The following is a 20,828-nucleotide window of genomic DNA, read 5'->3' on the forward strand; positions in this document are numbered from 1 at the left end:
CAGCCACTAGAGGCTGACTTATTGCTGGAACATAAACAATGCAGTTTCTCTAAAACATTGCAGCTCGATTTGCAAAAGGGACACTGTACACAGACCACTTCAATGAGCTGAAGTGGTCTGGGTGCCTTTTGTGTCACTTTAACTTTGAAATCTTATTAAAGATTGTGTAGGGTGTGGCTGGAGGCGGGGCATGGAGGCGGGACAAGGGTGGGGCTTGCAGCAGAACATGGGTGGAGCCTGTGAGGGGGCCCTTGATTTATTTTGCCCGGGGGCCCTAAGGGTTCTCAGTCCGCCCCTGCACCTAACCCTTGGCAAGGGAGATTTCCTCAAGGGTGTGCTCCGGGGAACAGTTGTGGGTCTGTTTGGTGTTGCCTTCCTTCTCCCTTTTGCCAACTTACTGCCTCTTCCAGCCTGTTGCGATGCTGTGAATCCTCCCCCCTCTGTACTGCTCTCCTCGCTATCCTTACCAACTTCCCAGGTTTGGTCAGTGACTTCATCATCCACCACCTCCTCTTCCACTTCCTCACTCTGCTCATCCTCCTGACTTGTTGACCTAACAACAAACTCAGTTATTGACAACTGTGTCTCATCATCATCATCCAACTCGTAAAACACTAATTGCCGTTCCCCACCATCGTCTTCTTGTGACTGTGGATGCGTGGAAGAGTTTGGGAATCAGGGCACAAGATCTTATGTCCCTTTTCAAGCTGGCTTGTCGAGAGGCCCAAATAAAGGAATGGTGCTGAAAATATCTACTCTGAATATTCGAGTGTGGGATCACTTGTTTGCCAAAACTCTCTATGGTGGAATGAAGGAGGATCAGGGTAAGGATTATGTTGACCAGACTTTTAGCTACTGAGACTAGACTTTGTGGAAGACAGGGTGGTGCTTAACCGACTGGAAGCATTATCTCCTGCAATCCAACCGACCATATGGTCACACTGGTCTGACTTCGAGAGCATTGTCCAGCACCGCCCTGCAAACTAGGACATGAAGCTAGGTATCGTGGATAATTGTTTTTCTTGTGCTCTGGCAGCAGGCACAGTTTAAACGCGCCCAGTGCCATGGCCTCTGCGTGCACAATCAGCATCACGGCCTCTTCCCTGTCCCTTACTGCTGCTCGCTTTCTTCATATTAAATGCTATATATGCTTGAAAGTATGTCAGACGTTTAGTAGGATTTGTTAGTGTATGCGCAAAAAATGTAAAAAAAGGTATTTGTGATGTGAAACACACAGGAGATGGACCGCAGATAATGTCGATTATATCAGCAGTGGCTAATATAAAATTACAGGGATTGTCACAGGTATTTGGGATGTGGAAACGTTATACAGGAGAAAAACTGCAGATAATGCTGCTAATGCCACCAGCGACAAATAAAAAATTACAGGGAATGTCACAGGTATTTGGGATATGGAAACTTCACACAGGAGAAATACCACAGATAATATCAATGCTGTCAACAGCGGCTAATATAAAATTACAGGGAATGTCATAGGTATTTGGGATGTGGAAACGTTACACAGGAGAAATACTGCAGATAATGTCGCTGTTGTCATCAGCGGCTAATAAAAAAAACGTACAGGGAATGTCACAGGTATTTGGGATGTGGAAACATTACAAAGGAAAAATACCGCAGATAATGTCGCTGATGTCAGCAGCAGCTAATAAAAAATTATTGGAAATGTCATAGGTATTTCAGAATGTGGAAACGTCACACAAGAGATATAAGCAGATACTGTCAATGCTGTCACCAGCTGCTAATAAAACATTACAGGGAATGTCACAGGTATTTGGGATGTTGAAATGTTACACAGGAGAAATTCTGCAGATAATGTGAGTGATGTCAGCAGTGGCTATTAAAAAATTACAGGAATGTCATAGGTATTTGGGATGTGGAAACGTTACACAGGAGAAATGCTGCAGATAATGTTGCTGACTTCACCAGCGGCTAATATAAAATTACAGGGAATGTCACAGGTATTTGGGATGTGGAAACGTTACACAAGATATATACAACAGATAATGTCAATGCTGTCACCAGTGGCTAATAAAAAATTATAGGGAATGTCACAGGTATTTGAGATGTGGAAAAATTGCACAGGAGAAATTCCGCAGATAATGTGGCTAATGTCAGCAGCGGCTAATATAAAATTTCAGGGAAAGTAACAGGTATTTATGATGTGGAAATGTTACACAGGAGAAATAACACAGATAATGTGGCTGATGTCAGCAGTGGCTAATGTAAAATTACAGAGAATGTCACAGTTATTTTGGATGTGGAAACGTCACACAGAAGATATACCGCAGATAATGTCAATGCTGTCACCGGCAGCTAATAAAATATTACAGGGAATGTCACAGGTATTTAGGATGTCGAAACGTTACACAGGAGAAATGCCGCATATAATGTCGCTAATGTCACCAGTGGCTAATAAAAAATTACAATAAATGTCATAGGTATTTGGGATGTGGAAACGTCACACAGTAGATATACCGCAGATAATGTCATTGCTATCACCAGCGTCAAATAAAATGACAGGGAATGACACAGGTATTTGGGATGTTGAAAAGTCACACAGGAGAAATACCGCAGATACTGTCAATGCTGTCACCAGTGGCTAATAAAAAATTACAGGAAATGTCACAGTTATTTTGGATGTGGAAACTTTACATAGGAGAAATACTGCAGATAATGTCGCTAATGTCAGCAGCAGCTAATATAAAATTACAGGGAATGTCACAGGTATTTGGGATGTTGAAACGTTACATAGAAGAAACAGCGCAAAAAATGTCGCTGATGTCACCAGGGCTCATAAAAAATGACATCGAATGTCACAGGTATTTGGAATGTGGAAAAGTCACACAGGAGATATACCGCAGATACTGTCAATGCTGTCACCAGCGGCTAATAAAAATTTACAGGGAATGTCACAGTTATTTTGGATGTGGAACGTTACACAGGAGAAATACCGCAGATAATGTCGCTGATGTCAGCAGCGGTTTATCTAAAATTCCAGGGAATGTCACAGGTATTTGGGATGTGGAAAGTCACACAGGAGATATACGCAGATACTGTCAATGCTGTCAGCAGCAGCTAATAAAATATTGCAGGGAATGTCACAGGTATTTGGGATGTGGAAACGTTACACAGAAGAAATGCCGCAGATAATGTTGCTGGTGTCACCAGCGGCAAATAAAAAATTACAGGGAATATTACAGTTTTTGGGGATGTGGAAACGTTACACAGGAGAAATACTGCAAATAATGTCGCCGATGTCAGCAGCAGCTAAAAATAAAATTCAGGGATTGTGGGAGGGATGTGAAAACGTTGCATAGGAGAAATACCACAGATAATGTCGCTGCTGTCACCAGCGGCAAATAAAAGATTAGCAGCGGCTAATGTAAAATTACAGGGAATGTCACAGGTATTGTGGATGTTGAAACTTTTACATAGGAGAAATTCTGCAGATAATGAGGCTGATTTCAGCACTGGCTCATATAAAATTACAATGAATGTCATAGGTATATGGGATGTGGAAACGTTACACAGGAGAAATACTGCAGATAATGTCGCTGATGTCACCAGCAGCTAATAACAAATTGCAGGAAATATCATAGGTATTTGGAATGTGAAAACGTCACACATTAGATATTCGCAGATACTGTCAATGATGTCACCAGCGGATAATAAAACATAACAGAAAATGTCACAGGTATTTGGGATGTTGAAATGTTACACAGGAGAAATTCTGCAGATAATGTCGCTGCTGTCACCAGCGGTAAATAAAAAATTACAGGGAACGTCATAAGTATTTGGGATGTGGAAACATTACACAGGAGAAATACTGCAAATAATGATGCTGATGTCACTAGCAACTAATAAAAGATTGCAGGGAATGTCACAGTTATTTGGGAGGCGATAATGACACACAGGAGAAATACCGCAGATAATGAAAAATTACAGGGAGCGTCACTAGATATGTCGCGTACATAAATTTTCAGTTCGCAAACGGCAAACGCGATTTTTCGCAAACGTTCGAGAACGGGCGAACCGGGCGAATCGCCATAGACTTCAATAGGCAGGCGAATTTTAAAACCCACAGGGACTCTTTCTAGCCACAATAGTTATGGAAAAGTTGTTTCAAGGGGACTAACACCTGGACTGTTGCATGCCGGAGGGGGATCCATGGCAAAACTCCCATGGAAAATTACATAGTTGAGGCAGAGTCGGGTTTTAATCTATAAAGTGCATAAATCACCTAACATTCCTAAATTGTTTGGAATAACGTGCTTTAAAACATCCAGTGTACGATCAGGTATGATGTTGTATCGATCAGGTAGTGCAAGGGTTACGCCTGCTTCACAGTGACAGACCAAACTCTGACAGACCAAACTCCCCGTTTAATGCACCGCAAACAGTCCATTTGCACAACCGCAAACTCCCCATTTTCACAAGGTTGGATACCAAGCTAGCCATGTCCCGTTCCTTGTCCTCACTGACGTCATTGAAGGTCTCCTCCTCCACCCAGACACTTACAACACCATGGGTCCCCGAGAGGTGACAACAAGCCCCCTGTGACGCCTGCTGTGGTTCGTCTTCCACCTCCTCAAACCACCTTCCTCCTCTGACTCCTCTTCTTCAGACTCCTCTCTCTGCGTTGCCGCAGGTCCAGCAATCGACGACGACAAGGCTGCTTCTGGTGGTGATGGTGACCACAAGTCTTACTCTTCATGCTCATCTCAGCACTCTCAGCACTCTTCGCAGGGCACGCTCCAGAAAAAAATGCATATGGGATGAGGTCGATGATGTTGCCTTGGGTTTGACTGACCAGTTTTGTCACCTCCGCAAAAGGACACTTGAGCCTACAGGCATTGTGCATGAGCGTTCAGTAACGCGGCCAAAAAATACCCAGCTCTGCAGAGGCTGTCCTCTTTTTTTTAATAAAAAAAAATCTATTCTTAACAGTTCAATCTCAGTTTTGTCTCCTATCAGGGGCCGGTGTATGGAATAGATTTTAGGTACCGGGAGATGGAAAAAGATGCTTGGTCGGTCCTCTTACTTCCAATTTGGGGCACTGCGCGTGCGCCGTGTAATGTACTGTGCAATCCCTATATGAGTGGTATGTTAAGTAGTACTATTCCTATCAGTTTAATCCCTGTTATGTCCCCTATCAGGGGACGTGTATGGAATAGATTTTAGGAACCGGGAGATGGAAAAAGATGCTTGGTTGGTCCTCCTACTTCCAATTTGGGGCACTGCGCGTGCGCCGTGCAATGTACTGTGCCACCAGATATGAGTGGTGTGTTAAGTAGTACTATTCTTATCAGTTTAATCCCTGTTACGTCCCCTATCAGGGGACGTGTATCAAATAGATTTTAGACAACCGCAAAGAGTTGTCAATAGTTGACACACTCATGACATAAATTTTATTCCTCTATGCGTCAATCTTGGTGTAGTGATGACTGTGCTCGTGCGCACGTTTGGGAGATTGCAGGCGATGGCGGTTTTTTAAAGCCTATGGTCGTGCTGAGGTAGTTCAGTGACAGTTAATTGACCCAGAAAACAATGATTCTGCAGTGCGGGCCCATTGTTGGCCTAGTAGGCTTTAATGATCACCTTAGATGATCACAAAGAAAATTTAATGTTTTTTCTATGCAAAATTATCCAGCCGATTGCTTTTGGTTTGTTCACAATGAAGCAACGACCTTATCATCTGGGGCGTGCCCACATTGCCATTGCCAACACACTCATAGAGGTGATCGCTTCATTGTGATACGCAAGCCCCTTCACCACAACAAGGTAACGATCACGAAGGGGAATTAACACATGTATGCGCCTTTTTGTTTTCTTTTTGCAGCCACAGTGCAGCACCAGAGGCCAGAAAAATTTGGCATGTACACCTGAAAAACTAGGTATTGTTGCAGCCGCTGCTGTAGCAGCGGATAGAAAAATGTATGTTTTCCAGGCAGAAAGTGCCCTAAAACATTGTGGCTTGAACCCTATTTGGTGGCGGATAAGTGACGCAAGTCATCCGGCATTCAGAGATAAAATACAGCAGTGTGTGGACCATTTTTAGCCCAAGGCAGCTGATCTCATCAGGCCTTTTTTAGTCGAATATATCACCCACTGTCAGTCCCTTCGGGATCCATGCCTCATTCATCTTAATAAAGGTGAGGTAATCTAGACTTTTTTGACCTAGGCGACTTCTCTTCTCAGTGACAATACCTCCTGCTGCACTGAAGGTCTTTTCTGACAGGACACTTGAAGCAGGGCAGGCCAGAAATTCTATCGCAAATTGGGATAGCTCAGGCCACAGGTCAAGCCTGCACACCTAGTGGTCAAGGGGTTCATCGCTCCTCAGAATGTCGATATCTGCAGATAAGGCGAGGTAGTCTGCTACCTGTCGGTCGAGTTGTTCTCTGAGGGTGGACCCTGAAGGGCTGTGGCGATGCGTAGGACTTAAAAATCTCTGCATGTCCTCCATCAACAACACGTCTGTAAAGCATCCTGTCATTGCTGGCGTAGTCGTGGTAGGAGGATTACTTTCACCTCTTCCCCTGTTAGATTCCCGTTGTGCTGTGACATCACCCTTATACGCTGTGTAAAGCATACTTTTTAACTTGTTTTGGAACTGCTGCATCCTTTCCGACTTCCGGTAACTCGGTAACATTTCAGGCACTTTCTGCTTATACCGGGGGTCTAGTAGTGTGGCCACCCAGTACAGGTCCCCATTTGCACAAGGTTGGATGCCGAGCTACTCATGTCCCGTTCCTCGTCCTCACTGATCTCATTGAAGGTCTGTTCTTCCCCCCAGCCACGTACAACACCACGGGTACCAGATAGGTGACAATGAGCACCCTGGAATGCCTGCTGTGGTTGGTCTTCCTCCTCCTCAAAGCCACATTCCTCCTCTGACTCCTCTTCCTCAGACTCCTCTTCCAGCGTTGCCGCAGCTCCAGCAAGCGATTCTGATAAGGCTGTTTCTGGTGGTGATGATGGTGACCACAACTCTTTCTCTTCATGGTCATCTACGGCCTGATCCAGCACTCTTCGCAGGGCACGCTCCAGGAAGAAAACAAATGGGATGATGTCGCTGATGGTGCCTTCGGTTTGACTGACTAGGTTTGTCACCTCCAAGGACGCATGAGCCTACAGGCATTGCGCATGAGCGTCCAGTAACGTGGCCAAAAAAATCCCAGCTCTGCAGAGGCTGTCCTAGCACCCCGGTAATATAAATACTCGTTGGCGGCTTTTTCTTGTTGGAGCAGGCGTTGAACATTAGGAGTGTTGAATTCCAACGTGTCGGGCTGTCGCAAATCAAGCGCCTCACTGGCATGTAATTTCGCAGCTGAATATCTGAAAAGTGCGCCATGGCCGCGTAGGAACGCCTGAAATGGCCACACATCTTCCTGGCCTGCTTGAGGACATCCTGTAAGCCTGGGTACTTATGCGCAAAGCGTTGTACGATCAGATTACACACGTGTCAACTTGACCAAATTCAATGCCGCCAACAAATTGCTTCCGTTGTCACACACCACTTTGCCGATGTCCAGTTGGTGCGGAGTCAGCCACTGATCCACCTGTGCATTCAGGGCGGACAGGAGTGCTGGTCCGGTGTGACTCTCTGCTTTCAGGCAAGTCAACCCCAAGACGGCGTGACACTGTCATATCCGGGATGTGGATTAGCCCCTGGGGAGCTGGGGGTGTGCAGTTGATGTGGAGCAAGACGCAGCAGTAGAAAAGGACTCAGCCGAGGAGGTTAGCGAAGAGGATGGAGTAGGAAGAGTAGAGGAGGTGGCAGCAGGCCTGCCTGCAAGTCGTGACGGTGTCACCAACTCCTCTGCAGAGCCATGCTTTCCATGCTTGGCAGCCGTCAGCAGGTTTACCCAATGCGCAGTGTAGGTGATATACCTGCCCTGACCGTGCTTTGCAGACCAGGTATCAGTGGTCAGATGGACCCTTGCCCCAACACTGTGTGCCAGACATGCCATGACTTCCTTTTTCACAATAGAGTACAGGTTGGGGATTGCCTTTTGTGAAAAGAAATTTCGACCAGGTACCTTCCACTGCGGTGTCCCAATAGCTACACATTTTTTTAAGGCCTCAGACTCCACCAGCTTGTATGGTAAAAGCTGGAGGGGCTAAGAGTTCCGACAAGCCAGCTGTCAGACGCCGGGCAAGGGGGTGGCTCTGTAACATTGGCTTCTTACGCTCAAACATGTCCTTGACAGACACCTGACTGTGGGCAGATGAGCAGGAACTGCTCAAGGCGAGAGGCGGAGTGGCGGGTGGTTGAGAGGGGGCAAGGAGAACAGCAGTGGTTGACGTGGCTGAAGATGCTGGACCAGGAGGAGGTTGGTGGCTTTGAGTTTGTGTGCTGCTTGTACTTATGTGTTGATTCCATAGGCGTTTGTGATGTGAGATCATGTGCCTTCGCAAAGCAGTTGTACCTAGGTGGGTGTTGGACTTCCCACAACTCAGTTTCTTGTGGTACAGGTTGCAAATGGCATCACTGTTATCAGAGGCAGACACACACAAAAAATGCCACACTGCTGAGCTTTGCAATGACAGCATTCTGGTGGTGGCAACAGCATGCGTTGATTGGCGTGCTGTCTGGCTGACCCCTGCTTCCAACTCGTCTCCTCCTCCTCGCTGTCTCCCCATCTGAACTTTCCCCCTGTTCTTCTTCTCTTCGAGTGGGCACCCACGTGACATCCACGGACACATCGTCATCATCAACCGCTTCACTTGTATCTGACAACTCAGCAAAGGAAGCAGCAACGGGTACAACATCATCATCATCACACCGTACGTCCATGTGTGTAATACTGCCTAACTAAGACATATCCCTGTTATCTACATCCTCTGGTAATAATGGTTGCGCATCACTCATTTCTTCCAACTGATGTGTAAATAACTCCTCTGACAGATCAAGTGAAGCAGCTGTGGTGCTAGTGTTGGTGGTGGTGGCAGGCGGGCGAGTGGTAACTTGAGAGGTGCCCGAAGCTGAGCTGGAGGAGGATGGTGCGTCAAGGTTCTGAGCGGAAGCTGTAGAAGATTGGGTGTCCTGTGTTAGCCAGTCAACTATGTCCTCAGAACTTTTCGAGTTCAGGGTACGTGGGCATTATTCTAGGGCCAAAGGGAATCACAGCACCATGACCACGACGGCCCCTGCGGGGTGGCCTGCCTCTGCCTGTCATTTTTTTTAGAATAGTTTAGTTGTACTATGCGTGCAAGCTACTTTGACAACAGATATGAGTGGCAATGTGCACTGGCAGTAGTTGGGAGAGCAGACGCTGTAGGCCTAACACACACGCTTGCAGAAAAGTAACTGCTATTATATTACAGTCAAAATTGTGTTTTTTTTTAAATGCAAGCTACTGTGTGTGACACCAGATATGAGTGGGACTGGCAGAAGTTGGCAGAGCAGACTTTGTAGGCCTAACATACACGCTTGCAGAAAAGTAACTGCTATTATATTACAGTCAAATTTTATTTAGTTTTTTTTTAAGGCAAGCTACTGTGTGTGACACCAGATATGAGTGGTGGCACTGGCAGTAGTGGGGACAGTATACGCTGTGAGCCTGACACACACGCTGGCAGGCAACTGAAATTAGATTACAGAGGATAAAAAAAAAAGCAGACTGATGTACTAGCCCTAAAAAGGGCTTTTTGGGGTGCTGTCAGGATGCTGTCCTTACAGCAGAGATCAGATAAGTATTTCAGGACTGGAGTGGACACTGAATACACTGGCCTAGATATCGATTTCCCTATTAAATCAGTAGCAGCTACACTGTCCCTCCTCTCACTAAGACTGCAGCTTCCGAATGAATCTAAAATGGATGCTGTCCAGGAGGTGGGAGGGTCTGAGAGGGAGGGTCTGCTGCTGATTGGCTGGAATGTGTCTGCTGACTGTGATGTAAAGGGTCAAAGTTTACTCAATAATGACAAATAGGGGGAGGACCGAAGATCGCATATGTTTGCCCGCTGCGGCGAACGCGAACAAGCAATGTTCGCCGGGAACTGTTCGTAGGCGAATAGTTCGGGACATCTCTAGTCACAGGTATTTGGAATGTGGAAAGTCACACATGAGACATACCGCAGATACTGTCAATGCTGTCACCAGCGGCTACTAAAAAATTACAGGGAATGTCACAGTTATTTTGGATGTGAAAACATTACACAGGAGATATAACGCAGATAATGACACCAATGTCACCAGCGGCTAATGAAAAATTACAGGGAATGTCACAGCTATTTGGGATGTGAAAACGTTACACAGGAGAAATACCACAGAAAATGTCGCTGCTGTCACCAGTGGCAAATAAAAAATGACATGGAATGTCACAGGAATTTGGGATGTGGAAAAGTCACACAGGAGATATACCGCAGATAATGTCAATGTTGTCACCAGTGGCTAATAATAAAATGTCATGAAATGTCACAGGTATTTGTGATTTAGAAACGTTACACAGGAGAAATACTGCAGATAATGTCGCTGATGTCACCAGTGGATAATAAAAAATTACAGGGAATGTCATAGGTATTTGGGATGTGGAAACGTCACATATGAGATATACCGCAGATAATGTCAATGCTGTCACTAGTGGCAAATAAAAAGTTACGGGGAATGTCACAGGTATTTAGGATGTGGAATCGTTCCATAGGAGAAATACCGCAGATAATGTTGTTGAGATATACCACAGATACTGTCAATGCTGTCACCAGTGGCTAATAAAACATTACGGGGAATTTCACAGTTATTTTGGATGTGGAAAAGTTATATAAGAGAAATATAAGAGAAATACCGCAGATAATGTCGCTAATGTCAGCAGTAGCTAATATAAAATTACAGGGAATATCATAAGTATTTGGGATGTTGAAACTTTACACAGGAGTAATACAGCAGATAATGTGGCTGATGTCAGCAGCGGCTAATAAAAAATTACAGGGAATTCCATAAGTATTTGGGATGTGGAAACGTTACACAGGAGAAATACCGCAGAAAATGTTGCTGATGTCAATAGCAGCTCATAAAAAAATGACAGGGAATGTCATAGGTATTTGGAATGTTGAAACGTCACACAGGAGATATACCGCAGATACTGTCAGTGCTGTCATAAGCGGCTAATAAAGAAATACAGGGAATGACACAGGTTTTTGGGATGTGGAAACGTTACACAGGAGAAATACCAAAGATAATGTTGCTGATGTCAGCAGTGGTTGATATAACATTACAGGGAATGTTACAGGTATTTGGGATGTAAGAATATTACACAGAAGAAATAATGCAGAAAATATCATTGATGTCACCAGCGCCTAATAAAAAAATCACAGGGAATGTCACAGGTATTTGGAATGTTAAATAGTCACACAGGAGATATACCGCAGATAATGTCAATGCTGTCACCAGAGGCTAATAAAAAATTACTGGGAATGTCACAGTTATTTTGGATGTGAAAACGTTACACAGGAGAAATACCGAAGATAATGTCGCTGATGTCAGCAGCGGTTGATATAAAATTACACGGAACGTTACAGGTATTTGGGATATGGAAACGTCACACAGGAAATATACGCAGATAATGTGTCTGATGTCAGCAGTGGCTAATAAAAAATTACAGAAATGTCATAGGTATTTGGGATGTGGAAACGCTACACAGGAGAAATGCTGCAGATAATGTTGCTGTTGTTACCAGCTTCTAATATTAAATTACAGGGAATGTCAAAGCTATTTGGGATGTGAAAACGTTACACAGGAGAAATACCACAGATAATTTCGCTGATTTCCCCAGCAGCTAATAAGAAATTACAGGGAATGGCACAGGTATTTGGGATGTGGAAATCGTCATCTGGGATATACCGCATATCATGTATGTCAAAGAAGGTCTGCACTGCTCGAATAATTTGGTGGTGCACGTCTCTGCGGGCAGGAATCCCAGTAGATAATTTGTTAAGAACAAGACCGGCACTCGCTTTTGATGAATAATCTTGCAAATTTATTCAGTCACATATTACATCATAGTAAAGCGTTTCAGCAACTCAATGCTTTCATCAGCGTGTGTGTATACATCTTACCACTAGCTCTGATATACACTCACCTAAAGAATTATTAGGAACACCTGTTCTATTTCTCGTTAATGCGATTATCTAGTCAACCAATCACATGGCAGTTGCTTCAATGCATGTAGGGTTGTGGTCCTGGTCAAGACCATCTCCTGAACTCCAAACTGAATGTTAAAATGGGAAAGAAAGGTGATTTAAGCAATTTTGAGCGTGGCATGGTTGTTGGTGCCAGACGGGCCGGTCTGAGTATTTCACAATCTGCTCAGTTACTGGGATTTTCACGCACAACCATTTCTTGGGTTTACAAAGAATGGTGTGAAAAGGGAAAAACATCCAGTATGCGGCAGTCCTGTGGGCGAAAATGCCTTGTGGATGCTAAAGTTCAGAGGAGAATGGGCCGACTGATTCAAGCTGATAGAAGAGCAACGTTGACTGAAATAACCACTCGTTACAACCGAGGTATGCAGAAAAGCATTTTTGAAGCCACAACACGCATAACCTTGAGGCGGATGGGCTACAACAGCAGAAGACCCCACCGGGTACCACTCAACTCCACTACAAATAGGAAAAAGAGGCTGCAATTTGCACAAGCTCACCAAAATTGGACTGTTGAAGACTGGAAAAATGTTGCCTGGTCTGATGAGTCTCGATTTCTGTTGAGACATTCAAATGGTAGAGTCCGAATTTGGCGTAAACAGAATGAGAACATGTATCCATCATGCCTTGTTACCACTGTGCAGGCTGGTGGTGGTGGTGTAATGGTGTGGGGGATGTTTTCTGGGCACACTTTAGGCCCCTTAGTGCCAATTGGCCATCGTTTACATGCCACGGGCTACCTGAGCATTGTTTCTGTCCATCCCTTCATGACCACCATGTACCCATCCTCTGATGGCTACTTCCAGCAGGATAATGCACCATGTCACAAAGCTCGAATCATTTCAAATTGGTTTCTTGAACATGACAATGAGTTCACTTTACTAAAATGGCCCCCACAGTCACCAGATCTCAACCCAATATAGCCTCTTTGGGATGTGGTGGAACGGGAGCTTCATGCCCTGGATGTGCATCCCTCAAATCTCCATCAACTGCAAGATGCTATCCTATCAATATGGGCCAATATTTCTAAAGAATGCTATCAGCACCTTGTTGTATCAATGCCACGTAGAATTAAGGCAGTTCTGAAGGCAAAATAAGGTTCAACACCGTATTAGTATGGTGTTCCTAATAATTCTTTAGGCGAGTGTATATACATAGGTATTTGGGATGTTGAAAAGTTACACAGGATAAGTACCGCAAATAATGACGCTAATGTCACTAGCAACTAATAAAAGATTGCAGGGAATGTCAGTTATTTGGGATGTGAAAATGACACACAGGAGAAATACCGCAGATAATGTGGCTGATGTCACCAGCGGCTAATGAAAAATTACAGGGAATGTCACAGCTATTTGGGATGTGAAAACGTTACCCAGGAGAAATACCGCAGATAATGTCGCTGCTGTCAACAGCGGAAAATAAAAAATGACAGGGAACGTCACAGGTATTTGGGATGTGGAAACGTTACACAGGAGAAATACCGCAAATAATGTTGTTGAGGTCAGCAGCGGAACATAAAAAAATTACAGGGAATGTCATAGGTATTTGGGATATAAAACTGTTACACAGGAGAAATACCGCAGATAATGTCGCTGATGTCACCAGCGGCAAATACAGGGAATGTCACAGGTATTTGGGATGTGGAAAAGTCACACAGGAGATATACTGCAGATAATGTCAAGGTTGTCACCAGTGCCTAATAATAAAATGACAGGGAACGTCACAGGTATTTGGGATGTGGAAAAGTAACACAGAAGAAATACCACAGATAATGTCGGTAATGTCACCAGCGGCTAATATAAAATTACAGGGAATGTCATAGGTATTTGGGATGTGGAAAAGTTACATAGAAGAAATACCACAGATATTGTGGCTGATGTCAGCATCGGCTAATATAAAATTACAGGGAATGTCAAAGGTATTTGGGATGTGGAAACGTTACACAGGAGATATACTGCATATAAAGTGAATGCTGTCACCAGCGGCTAATAAAAGATTATAGTGAATGCAACAGTTATTTGGGATGTTGAAACGTTACACAGGAGAAATACCGCAGATAATGTTGCTGATGTCAGCAGCAGCTAATAAAAAATTACAGGGAATGTCACAGGTATTTGGTATGTGGAAACATTGCTCAGGAGAAATAAAGCAGATAATGTCGCTTATGTCACCAGCGGCTAATAAAAAATTACAGGAAATGTCACAGGCATTTGGGATGTGGAAACATCACACAGGAGATATACCGCATATAATGTCAATGCTATCTCCGGCGGCTAACAACTAATTATAGGAAATGCCAAAGGCATTTGGGATGTGGAAAAGTTACACAGGAGAAATACCGCAGATAATGTCGCTGATTTCACCAGCGGCTAATATAAAATTATAGGTAATGTCACAGGTATTTTAAATGTGGAAACTATTACATAGTAGAAATTCAGCAGATAATGTCTCTGATTTCAGTAGCGGTTTATATAAAATTACATTAAATGTCAAAGATATTTGTGATGTAGAAACATTACACAGGAGAAATACCGCAGATAATGTCGTTGATGTCACCAGTGGCTAATAAAAAATTACAGGGAATATTCATAGGTATTTGGAATCTGGAAACGTCACACAGGAGATATACCGCAGATAATGTCAATGCTGTCACTAGTGCCTAATAATAAAAAGACAGGGAACGTCACGGGTATTTTGGATGTGGAAAAGTTACACAGAAGAAATACCACAGATAATGTCGCTAATGTCACCAGCGGCTAATATAAAATTATAGGGAATGTCACATGTATTTGGGACGTGGAAACGTTACATAGGTGAAATTCCGCAGATATTGTGGCTGATGTCAGCATCGGCTAATATAAAATTACAGGGAATGTCAAAGGTATTTGGGATGTGGAAACGTTACACAGGAGATATACTGCATGTAAAGTATATGCTGTCACCACCGGCTAATAAAAGATTATAGGGAATGCCACAGTTATTTGGGATGTTGAAACGTTACACAGGAGAAATAACGCAGATAATGTTGCTGATGTCAGCAGCAGCTAATAAAAAATTACAGGGATTGTCACAGGTATTTGGGATGTGAAAACATCACACAGGAGATATACCGCATATAATGTCAATGCTGTCACCAGCGGCTAATAATAAATTATAGGAAATGCCACAGGCATTTGGGATGTGGAAAAGTTACACAGGAGAAATACCGCAGATAATGTTGCTGATGTCACCAGCGGCTAATATAAAATTATAGGGAATGTCACATGTATTTGGGATGTGGAAACATTACACAGGAGAAAATTTGCAGATAATGTCACTGATGTCAGCAGTGGTTAATGTAAAATTACAGGGAATTTCACAGGTATTTTAAATGTGGAAACTTTTACATAGTTGAAATTCAGCAGATAATGTCTCTGATTTTAGTTGCGGTTTATATAAAATTACATTAAATGTCAAAGATATTTGTGATGTAGAAACATTACACAGGAGAAAGACTGCAGATAATGTCGCTGATGTCACCAGTGGCTAATGAAAAATTACAAGGAATGTCATAGGTATTTGGGATGTGGAAACGTCACACAGAAGATATACTGCATATAATGTCAATGCTGTCACCAAATTATAGGGAATGTTATAGGTATTTGGGATGTGAAAAAGTTACACAGGAGAAATACAGCAGATAATGTCGCTGATGTCACCAGCGGCTAATATTAACTTATAGGGAATGTCACATGTATTTGGGATGTGGAAACATTACACAGGAGAAAATCTGCAGATAATGTGGCTGATGTCAGCATCGGCTAATATAAAATTACAGGGAATTTCACAGGTATTTGGGATGTAAAAACGTTACACATTAGAAATACTGTAACACAGATAATGTGGCTGATGTCAGCAGTGGGTAATGTAACATTAAAGAGAATTTCACAGGTATTTTGGATGTGGAAACTTTTACATAGTAAATATTCAGCAGATAATGTCGCTGATTTCAGCAGCGGTTTATATAAAATTACATTAAATATCAAAGATATTTGTGATGTAGAAACGTTACACAGGAGAAATACAGCAGACAATGTCGCTGATGTCACCATTGGCTAATAAAAAATGACAGGGAATTGTCATAGGTATTGTGGATCTGGAAACGTCACACAGGGGATATACCGCAGATAATGTCAATGCTGTCACTAGCGGCAAATAAAAAGTTACAGGGAATGTCACCGGTATTTGGGATGTGGAATCGTTACATAGGAGAAATACCGCAGATAATGTCGCTGATTTCACCAGCGGCTAAAAAAAAATGACAGGGATTGACACAGGTATTTAGGATGTGGAAAAGTCACACAGGAGATATACCACAGATATTGTCAATGCTGTCACCATTGGCTAATACAAAATTACTGGGAATTTCACATTTATTTTGGATGTGGAATTGTTATATAGGAGAAATACCGCAGATAATGTCGCTAATGTCAGCAGCAGCTAATATAAAACTACAGGGAATGTCACAGGCATTTGGGATGTGGAAACATTACACAGGAGAAATACCACAGATAATGTGGATGATGTCAGCAGCGGCTAATAAAAAATGACAGGGAATTTCATAGGTATTTGGGATGGGGAAACGTTACACAGGAGAAATACTGCAGATAATGTCAATGCTGACACCAGCGGCAAATAAAAAATTACAGGGAATGTCACAGTTATTTGGGATGTTGAAACGTTACGCAGGAGAAATACCGCAGATAATGTGGATGGTGTCACCAGCGGCTCAAAAAATGACAGGGAAGATCAGAGGTATTGTCACGGCTGAGGATGGGGAAAACCCTCGGCCGTGCGATGCCGGAAGATGGTCGCTGCTCGACCAGGACAATAGGATTAGGGAGCAGGTCACCTCCTAGCTGCATGGGCCGACCTTTAAGGTAGGAGGACCCATGCTCAGGAACCTCGGATCCTTAACTCACCCTCCGACCGGTCCCTGGACTAGGAGTCAGGGTAAGACGGCCTGTTCCTTCTGGACATGGAAGAACAGGAGTCTCACTAGCCAAGCTGCAGGGAAAAGGGGAACACCAACAGTCTTATGGATATGGCAGGTGAACAGTAATAGTTCCACCTACCTGCCACAGCCTTGCTGATTGGATCCCTGTGCTGACAAGCTGATGTCCACACAACCTGAGATTAACCCAGCAACCACATATCCACGCACAGGAACCCAGATCCATAAACTGCAATAAAGAAGCATAAAGAGAAACATCTTCCAAACACCAAACGACATATTATTTGCTATGACCAGAAGGATGGCCCCCACTGGCAGTAGGTAAGTAACCAGGAGGATGTCTCCAGCCAGCATAGCTGAAGCACCCTCTCTGGCTACTTCCTACAACTCAGGCTTTATAGGGCCAAGAGGCCACACCCAACGGTCAGACACACCCCGTGACTCACACACACAGAAAGGGAGTTAACCCTTCCAATACCACAGAAGGGAAAACACAACTTAAAGGGGAAGTGTCCAAACAACGAACACACTGTGGCTGTTGCCGCTGGCAACGACATGGGTGTCAACCGTGTCCTGGGAGTCAGCCCGAAGGCCGGGACACTGCCACCACATGTACACACAACAATCAAACGTTGCCACGGGCAACCACAGTGAGGGGAAGATGTGAGTGCACACCACACATAACACATAGTGCACACAGACATACCAAAGTGCATACAAACGCGCACACAACTCCAAGGGAACCGCACACATAGCTGTTGTCCGCGGCAACCGCACCTGAGGCTAACAACATTATGCCTCCAGCTGCGGTTGACACAACAACCAAAACCGCGGGCAACTGTATGCGGCTCCCAAGGAGTCACGGCCATAAACATGGTCGTGACAGGTATTTGGAATGTTGAAATGTCACACAGAAGATATACCGCAGATACTGTAAATGCTGTCATAAGCGGCTAATAAAAAAAAAATACAAGGAATGACACAGGTATTTGGGATGTGGAAACGTTACACAGGAGAAATACCACAGATAATGTCGCTGATTTCCCTAGAAGCTAATTTTGCTGGTCAGCAGTGGCAAATTTAAAATTACAGGGAATCTCACATGTTTTTGTGATGTGGAAACGTTACACAGGAGAAATACCGCAAATAATGTCACTGACGTCACTAGCAGCTAATAAAAAATTACAGGGAATGTGACAGGTATTTGGGATGTGAAAATGTCACATAGGAGATATACCGCTGATAACGTTAATGCTGTCACCAGTAGGGTTCTTACCGAACGTTAGGATTTTTGGACCCCAGACCTGAACTGGAACATTTCAGTAAAAATTGGAGTTAGGGTTCGGTGTTCGGTGATTTCTTAGCCGTTTTTAGTTAGGCTGCATCTGTACTTTTGCGACATTTAAATCCAAGCTTGAAATACTGCAATATTAATCTGGTTTTGAAAAAACACCCAATTTTGGCACTATCCAACATCTGGTGCCTTTGCAGGATTAGTCAGTATGCAATTTAAGCTAGAAATACAGCAATAATTTTCTGGGTTTTTAAAAACACCCTTTTGGGGCAAAATAGACTATTTTACAGCCCTTGCTGCATCTGCACATGTGAAATTCAAGCGTTATATACTGCTGTCATATTCTGTTATAAAAAAAACACCCATTTTGGACATAAAACTAAATTTTGCAGCCTTTACTGCATATGTCATTGTGAGATACACCCTTTAGATACTTTGGTTCTATTCTGCTATTAATAAAACACCCATTTTGGCAAAAAATATTTAATTGCGGCCTAATCTAGATCTGTACGTGTGAGATACACCCTTTACATACTGTGGTTCTATTCTGCTATTAATAAACACAAATTCTGGGCAAAAATCTTTAATTGCGGCCTAGTTTGCATCTGTACGTGTGAGATACAACCTTTACATACTGTGGTTCTATTCTGTTATTTCAATAACCGCCATTTTCGACAAAAAACTAAAATTGCGGCCTAGTCTGGATCTGTACGTGTGAGGTACACACTTTAGATACTGTGGTTATATTCTTCTAGTAATAAAACACCCTTTTTGGGCAAAATACATAATTTTACAGCCCTTGCTGCATCAGCACGTGTGAAATTCAAGGGTTATATACTGCTGTCATATTGTCACAACCAGACAACTGAGAAGCTCTGACAGAAGCCTTTCAGAACCTCCTCCTTGAGTTTTCTTTGTTTTGGTTTTCAGTTCCTCATCTCGTTAGCCTCTCTCAGCTGTCATGTAGTTGGACTGATTGCATTCCTTTAAATTCCTCCCCATAATGCATTAGTGTGCGGTTTATACAGCTTCCTGGAGTGTGTGTGCATGCTGATCCTATTTCCCAGTCTTCTACAAGTTAAGTGTTGTACATTCATTTTCTGTTTGCTGGATTCCAGGTGACCCTGACTCCCTCCGTGTCTAGTGTAGGGAGCCGGTGGTCGTGTCCCTTCACTATTGTAGGGTGTTCAGGTGTTATATAGTCGAGGTACGAGGATATGCGATCATCCACCATTGGGATTATCGCATAGGCTGAGCAGTAAGGGAGAGAGCCAGGTCTGATGCAGGGGTCTCCCTTTTTGTTCCTTAGTTTTGGATCCAGTGAGTCATATATTCATTTTGCATTGTCTTGTTTCCTGTACACCTTCCGTGACATTATAAACCGCCAAAACCGTCTCAAGCATGGATCCGGTTTCACTTTTGACTGAACGCTTCCAGGGTCTTTCATTGGAGGTAGCTGATCTCCGTAAGACTCTTTCTCAGTTTCTAGTGACCGGTTCAGCTTGCGTTCATGGAGTTTGTTCTGAGCCTAAGATCTCGCTCCCGGATACGTTCTCCGGGGGTAGTGAGAATTTTGTGCGTTTCAGAGAGGCTTGCAAACTCCATTTTCGCCTTCTTCCCCATTCCTCTGGTGATGAGGAACGGAGGGTGGGGATCATTATATCGCTGCTCAGGGGTAACGCTCAGTCGTGGGCCTTTTCGCTGCCGGTGGGGGCACGGCCCCTCCGTTCAGTGGATGAATTCTTTTTAGCCCTGGGTCAGATATATGATGATCCGGATCGTGTTGCTTTGGCTGAGTCTAGACTACGTCTGTTATGCCAGGGTAAACAATCCGCAGAGATATACTGCTTCAGAATTTCGGAGATGGGCAGCTGATACTGGTTGGAATGATGCTGCACTCCGAAGTCAATTTTGCCATGGTCTTTCAGAGGGATTGAAAGATGCATTTGCCTTTCATGAGAGGCCTATCTCCTTGGACTCTGCTATGTCTCAGGCCGTTCGTATTGACAGGCGTCTTAGAGAGAGAGGAGAGATCTCTCCTTCCTGTCATACTCAGTCCCAGGACAGTGCAGCGGTCTCATTCTGTGCGCAGGGGTCTCAGTCGCTGTCAGCCCCTTCTGAGCAGGAGCCCATGCAGCTGGGGTTGATTGCCTCTGACAATAGAAGATTCAGCCCGCATGGGAAGGTTTGTTTTTGTTGTGGAGGTATAAATCATTTGGCAAATGTTTGTCCCTCTAGGAGATTCAGGCAGTTTTCTGGGAGTAATAAAGAAACAAAAAGGAAAAAATCTTTTAAAAATGTTCCATCTGTTACTATTGGCAGGGTTGAGGCGGAAATTGAAGGTTTTCCGTTTGCTTGTAGTTCCCGTTTTGTCCT

Source organism: Bufo gargarizans, chromosome 9 (assembly GCF_014858855.1).
Source record: "Bufo gargarizans isolate SCDJY-AF-19 chromosome 9, ASM1485885v1, whole genome shotgun sequence".
Lineage (NCBI taxonomy): Eukaryota > Metazoa > Chordata > Amphibia > Anura > Bufonidae > Bufo > Bufo gargarizans.